This window comes from Chinchilla lanigera, unplaced genomic scaffold (genome assembly GCF_000276665.1).
Source record: "Chinchilla lanigera isolate Chin_1 unplaced genomic scaffold, ChiLan1.0 scaffold00073, whole genome shotgun sequence".
Classification (NCBI taxonomy): domain Eukaryota; kingdom Metazoa; phylum Chordata; class Mammalia; order Rodentia; family Chinchillidae; genus Chinchilla; species Chinchilla lanigera.
Genome location: NW_004955474.1, coordinates 275,195 through 282,190, shown reverse-complemented (window position 1 = coordinate 282,190; position 6,996 = coordinate 275,195). Strand labels below are relative to the sequence as shown.

At 40.9% G+C, this 6,996-nt stretch overlaps 1 long non-coding RNA gene across 1 annotated transcript in view; it reads left to right on the top strand.

Annotated features, from left to right (window-relative positions):
• Positions 1-37: 37 nt before the first annotated feature.
• The window catches only part of LOC106146344, a 17,724-nt gene continuing 10,765 nt past the window's right edge, over positions 38-6,996 (top strand). Inside the window, exons 1-2 of the long non-coding RNA XR_001230744.1 lie at positions 38-320; positions 966-1,057. This is a non-coding gene — a long non-coding RNA (uncharacterized LOC106146344). The remainder of the gene's footprint in view (positions 321-965; positions 1,058-6,996) is intronic.

The window sequence follows — 6,996 nt, the reverse complement described above, 5'->3', positions numbered from 1 at the left end:
CTTCTCTTCTTACAGATATTCTCTCACTAATCTGTGTTATAAGGCAACAGCCTTGCGGGTGTTGAGAGTCACTGGTTAACCTTATCGTCAGACTTTCACCTGTGTCCTTCTCTCTCAATGAGGTGGGCCATCACCACCCTATTTCTTTAGAATGATGCGGTCTCCTCCCAGAAAGATGCAGTTCTGGAACCCACTGTGGATCTGATGTACCACAGATCCTACTGCAAACATTGTGAACCTATCCATTCACCAGCCCTGTGCAGACAGCCCAGTCTGCAGAGAAGTCTGCCTGGGAAGCCAAGGAAAGCCTGAAGCTTCAGGTTGGAGAGAAATTCCTCTTTTTCATTTGTTTTTAAAGCTAGTCTATGGCCATAACACCCTGAACGGGCCCAATCTCATCCATTTTTAAAGCTGTTGATCAGAGATGTTGACTTATAAATTAGTTCTCAGGTGGCTTCCTTGCCTGCCACCTTGGACAGTTCTCACAAAACCCTCTGGGCCTTGTGCCCTTTCAAGACGACATATCCATCTTAGTACTCTGTGCCTGAAGAAAGGTGGGTTACCAGCCATCTCACCTTCTCCAGGTGGAATTGTCCAGGCTAGTGGGCATATGATGGCATGTGTAGACCTTTTTATTCTAAGTTCATGGGAATCCCTATTCTTAGTTGGGCTTCCTCAGGGAAGGTACCCTATGTACAGCTTCTGTCTTACAATAGTGATGCCCGAAATTGGTAAATTATCTCATCCTTTCTCTTTTCTGCCTGAGTAGCACAGGAGCTTGAAAACGGTAGTGTTCAAAACCCACTGAGATCATCTTTCGTGCCTGTATGTTTCATGCAGCCTCCATCCTCCCCTGCATCATCATCCCTGCTGCAGCATCCAGGCCATCAGCTCCACAGCTTGTTCTTCTCCCTAAATCTCAGGAAAGGCTCACTCGTGTCCTTCTTTGCCCCTTCTTACCACAGGAACACCTTCCAAGGGGACTGAGGCATGCAGCTACAGGTGTGGGCCAAACCTCCTCCTGCCAGTGCCCCCGTGGTTGGCTGATGGTTCTTTGGTATGTACCCCGTTGTCCACCATGACAACGTTGTGTTTCAGCCCTGTCTCTGTGCGTGAATATGCTTAGGTGGAGCTTTTCCAGGATTTTAATTCCACCCATCTTGGGCTGGGGATTTAGCTCAGCGGCATGGGGTTTGCCTGGCAAGTGTGAGGTTGTGAGTTCGATTCCCAGTACCGATAAAAACCAAAACAAAACAAAACAAAAACCAAGGGTGGGGGTGGGGGGGAGAAGCCACCCATCTTCTTTTCTTTCTGAGGAAATTCCTTTCCTGACAACCCTTCAGCTGATATAACTTACGCCATCAATTTTACATTGAAATTCCTGTTTCCTATTCAAAACACATTTCTCCTTCAATGCCACCTTAAGAATTCATTGGCTATTGATCAGCTCATCCCACACTGGAACTTCTGGAAACCCCCTGATATTTAATGACAGAGGCAATAATGAGCTTTGTGTTGAATCAGCAACCTCAGATATTGGAGCTCCAAACTGGAGATCCCCATAAAAATGATATGAATGCAAATTGCTCATTTCCACTGAAGGGCATCATTTTTGAAAGCGATTTCTCCATCCTGGTTGCTGTAATTATGTTGATAGCTGCAATGCAAATCTTAACCTTTAACATTTCAAGCACCCTTATGAATCATACAAGCCTTACATAGGATGATTGGATGTGAGCTATTATTTAGGAAGTTTACCAACCTCTCAAGAGAATGTGAGCATACTGAGACATTGGGGAAAAAGTAGAAATATCAGAGCAAATATTCTAACATGTGTTCCAGTAGAGTTGTTGAGTTTTTTCACTCTTATTATGACTTAAGTATAATAATATAATTATTTTTATATATATAATAATATAACTCTATACCTACAAAATGCTTCAGTTCATCTATGATGTCTTCAAGTGCCAGGATCCTTCTGCCTTTTTCATCCTTTGAGGACCCTGTTGACTAAAGCAGGAGTTACTTGCTTCTGGCCATTACGGCTGATGTGAAGTGAAGTTGCTCTACACACACATGATACTGGGCAACAGGCTAAAGGGAAAACAGGATGTGGTGTAACATGACGCACTAAATCCTCCACTGAATCAGGGTTTCACATTTTTCTCAATCCTCTTCCTCTTTTCATCCGCCACTCAGCCTGACCATGCCTCACCTCTAGTCATGAATGGGAAACATCTAACTAGGCCAACACTAGAAAGACTGTAACTGTCAGTGTTCTGCCCCTCCCCCAGTAAACACACACTGGCTCTGAACAAGCATTCTAGCAGGTGGGAGAGAGCTTCCTGATGCAAACATCTGTGGCTGACTAAGCCCACTGTCTTGGCTCTTCTAGTCCCGTCCTTCCATATCCATTTTCTAGCTGGCCCCACCATGCCACACGTCACATACTAATAAGCAACAGCTTCCATTCAGTGACAACTACTCAGTGCCAAGTGTGTCCTGTAAATTATTTTCATTTACCTCCCGCCTCCAATCCAACCTTTTAAAAAAGGTGTAGAGGTTTAGAGAGGCTGCATGACTTGGCCAACATCCATAAGAAAATGGTAGGCCGGCTATGGTTGCACACAGCTGCAATCCCAACATTTGGGGAGGCTGAGGTGGGAGGATGGCAAGTTTGAGCCCAGTCTGTGCAACTTAGCAACTTCGAGAGACCCTGTCCCAATAGGAATTAGTCAGAGTTTGTAAGATTGGAGGGCTTCTGCCTTACAGAGTGTGACGAGAACTGCTGCCTCCTGGGCCCTGCTTGCTACTTGCTGTGTGCCCTGGTCAGAAGCCTCTTTTCTGCCTTTCTTCTAATTACTTCTTATTCATTTTTGACCTTCACTCAGTCATTGCTTCCTTAAGGAAGGCTTCTCTGACGTTGCTTACTAAGCCAGCTCCCCTCGTGATAGTAGATTGTGAAATAAATCTAGAAAGTTAGGACTAGAACTTTTGAATAAAGGTTATAAAATAGAATGGAATAAGAAAATGTCAGGATATTGCACAGAAGGGTAACTATGCTCTTACAAGCTTTCCTTTTGTGTACTAGTAAGGTAATGTACCACCTTATAATACTGTTTAAGATTTTAATTTGTATTAGTACGTGTTTGCAGCACATAATAACTGCACTCATCCTGGGGAGCTGGCACATGCACAGAACACATTTTAGTTCTTTTTTCCCTTCCCTTCTATCCTCTCTCCTTCGTGGTCCACTTCCTTTTTACAAAAGCTCTATCTTTTACATTTGCAATTGTGTGTGTGTGTGTGTGTGTGTGTGTGTGTGTGTGTGTGATTATTAAGTATTACCTCACTCTCTAATTAGACAGTAAGCCCCATGAGAGCAAAGGACTGCATCTTCTTGCTTTTCATTTTATCCTTATATGTTAATCAAATCAAGAACTCATCTAAACACTAGAAGTGTATTTTGTGAGCCATTGGAAAGAGAAACATAGGCTTGGGAACTGACCCTTGGTGTACGGAGCACCTGCACCCTTACACTTCATAGCAGGGCTATCGTTAGCATCACCTGTGCAAATTTCAAAGGCTCCTCAGTGTAATAGTTTAGAACAAGATTTCCCATAACTGGTATTTATTTTTAATAGTATTCAAACAGAAAATGAAATATCCCCAGGTGTCACATGAAGTGCTAAGTTCAGGAAATCTGATATTACTCTAAACTGCTTTACTCCTTGAGAGAAGATTGAGAAGTCTAAACCTTCTGGAGAATCACATAGAACAATCTTTCTTTCCTGATATAAAATTCCCTGAGGAAATTTTAGAGACAATTACAGAAATAATGAATTGACATCTCACCATTACTGGTGGACGCTCTCTGTTTTCCCCCCTATGAAGCTTTTACTGTTTTTGTAATCAGCTTCTAGTTTTTTCCACTGTCAGTTGTCATTGTTTTCCAAAATGGAATGGTGATGAATCCACAACAGGTGAGTGGGAGAAAACACCCCAACCTGGAGCAGGGGTGGGATATCTTGCTTTTTGCCACAGCTGAGAAGCTGCGGCTCTTGTTTCTTTCATTTTTTTTCCCGGTACTGGGAACTGAACTCACGACCTCGCGCTTGCCAGGCAGGTGCTGTGCCGCTGAACTAAATCCCCAGCCCGGTCTCTTGTTCCTTTCCAGGGGAGAAATGAATTACATTCTCACTCTCTTTGTGGCTATCTCTGTATACTGTCTTGGTGCATGGTGTGTTTCTATTCTATTGCAACCTTGGTTAACTTTCTTGTTCAGGAATGAGGCTGGGAATTTCCTCGGGGAGTTTTATATCAGCAATACGTGACCCTTTGTGTTATTGTTGGCAGTTGTGAATACCATCGCCACACTTCAGTGGCAGAAATCATCCCCACAATTTTCCTCCTCAGAATCCATTTCTAAAAACATCAAAGATGTGTTAGGGACACAGCCATAGCCAGGGTTAGGTTAGGGTGTTTCAGGTTGGGAAATTCCCGCAAAGGTCTTTACTGCTTCTTGGGGATGTTTAGATGCAGGTGCTGACTCTCCAAGGGGTTGAGTTGCTAGTCCTCTGAGTGGGATAAGCTTACTCTGAAATTGTGGAAATAAACCTTTCGGGTTAATTCTGTTTAAAAAATCTTGTATATTTGAAGCAATAGAATACTATAGAGTGAAAAATAAATAAGGGAACACACAAAAATGAGAATTTCTATAGCACTCTGGCCTCTTGGGGCATGAAGAGCATTTCCTATCATCTGTGTCCTGGTAACTTTCATCATTTCCTCATTGTCATCTTGATCTAGTGACACGACTGCTTTGACAGTCAAGAAAATATACTGTTTGATGTCAGAGTTAAAAACACAGGTGACTGAACAGCATGTAAGATATTCTAGGGATTTTCACACAAGACCCACCCTGCCTCCTACGTTCCTTTAAAAGCAAGATAATCTACGTTCCTAGAAGTGGAACACATAGAAATGAGACTTCCCAAAACACTGGCCACAAACTCCAAGAAATGTCAGTTGCACCTATGGAATAATCATAGAAAATGAAATTATTTCTCCAAGAATAATCTTTCCCAGAATTTGATGCTGGGAATTACCATAAAGGAGGGAGTCATTACTCCAGAAAATTACTTCCTGTAAGTTCAGTTAGTATAAAATGTAACGCAAAGCCACACCTGTTTATTCTATCTGCTTGACCTCTGGCTCCACCCAAGACAATGAATGTGCAAAGTCTACTTGCCCTTTAAAATGTTGGTCATTTTTCTTATAATAGAAAGTATGTCAATAAATCTGGCCATGAGTTCTGAAAAGTGAGATTCTAAAGTATTACACTGAAGCCAAGAGCAGTGACCATATATGCTAATCACATAGCTGGTCTGATGGTTCAGCTAGGAGGGAGGAGATTTTTTTCTTCCTCTCTACCTACCTACCATCTCCACTCTTTTCTTCCTAGGACTTCCCTATTACTAAAATATTTTTCTTAGAAGAAATATGACCCCATAAGGCATATGTTATTATAAAATTCTTTGATAGAGCCGTTGTCTTGGACATTTTAGTCAGGTGTCTGCTAAAGAAAGAAGTGTAGTTATCTACAGAAAAGAATTTCAGACATAAGACAGCACACAGAGAACTTGAGAAAGGAAAAAGTTGCTCTGTCAGCAGAGCCTGAAATTGCAGCAGTCCTGCTAATAGAAAATGTGCAATGCCTGTGCTATCAGGGACCCTAGCCTAATCTGAGTAGAGTGCGTTGAAACTTCAACTACACTGCCTTGTGCCTTAACTAATTTTCAGACTTATTCTAAAGTATATTATTATTATTATCTCACTTAATCATAAGTGAGATAGTGCTGTTGCATAAATATTTTGTGAACAATTCTGCTGCATAATTATTTTGTGAACAATTCACGGTTTTTAGAAACTATTGAGGCATTACTGGCTAGGAAAAAGATGTATTTAATGAACACAACTTGATTACTTTGAAGATAATTATACCCATATAAAATTACCATACCAACAAGCCTTTAACCATCCATCATCTCTTAAAGTTTTCTCCAGCCCCCTTTATTGTTACCACTTTCCAAATTTGTTAGGGGGAAGAACACTTAAGGTAAGATCTACCGCCTCATCAAAATGTAAGTCTACAATACAGCACTGTACTTCCAGGCACTATGCTGTGTAAGAGATCTCCAGGACTTATTTGTCTGTGTGACTGAGACGTCAAATGTACTGACTAACACCTCTCATCTTCCGTTTCCTGCAGGTGCCTACAACCACTGTTCTACTAACTGCTTCCATGATTTTAATATTTTTCATTTCTACAGTACATGAGATACTATGGTACTTGTAAGTTTTGGCTTATTTCATGTATTGTGTCCTACAGGTCCATCCATATCATTGCAAAAGGCAGAATTTCCTTCTTTTCTAAGACTGAATAGTACTGTATTCTATTGGGAAGGGCATGCATATTTGTGTATGATAAATATGCGTGATATACATGATATATATACATATATATCACATACATCTTTACTTTTCATCTGATGAAGGGCATGTATTTGTTGCCATTATGTTTGCTCTGTGAGCAATGCCGCAGTGAACACAGGAATGCAAGTATCTCTTTAATATCCTAATTTCAATTCCTTTGGATAGTAGCAGAAGTGAGATGACAGACCATATGATAATTCTAGACTTAAATTTTAAAGGAACACCCTGCTCTTCCCATAATGACTGTTCCAGTTTGGGCTCCCTTCTTTACGAATCTTTACCAACATTTATTGTCAGGCATGAGATAACAATATTATGATTTTGATTTGTATTTTCCAGATGATTAGTGATACTGAACATCTTTTCAGTGCCTCTTGGCCACCTGTTTGTCTTCCTTGAGAAAATGTCCAGGTCCTTTGCCCATTTTTAACTGGTTTGTTTGCTTGCTCTTGGATTTGTATGAGTTATATATATATATATATATATATATATATATATATA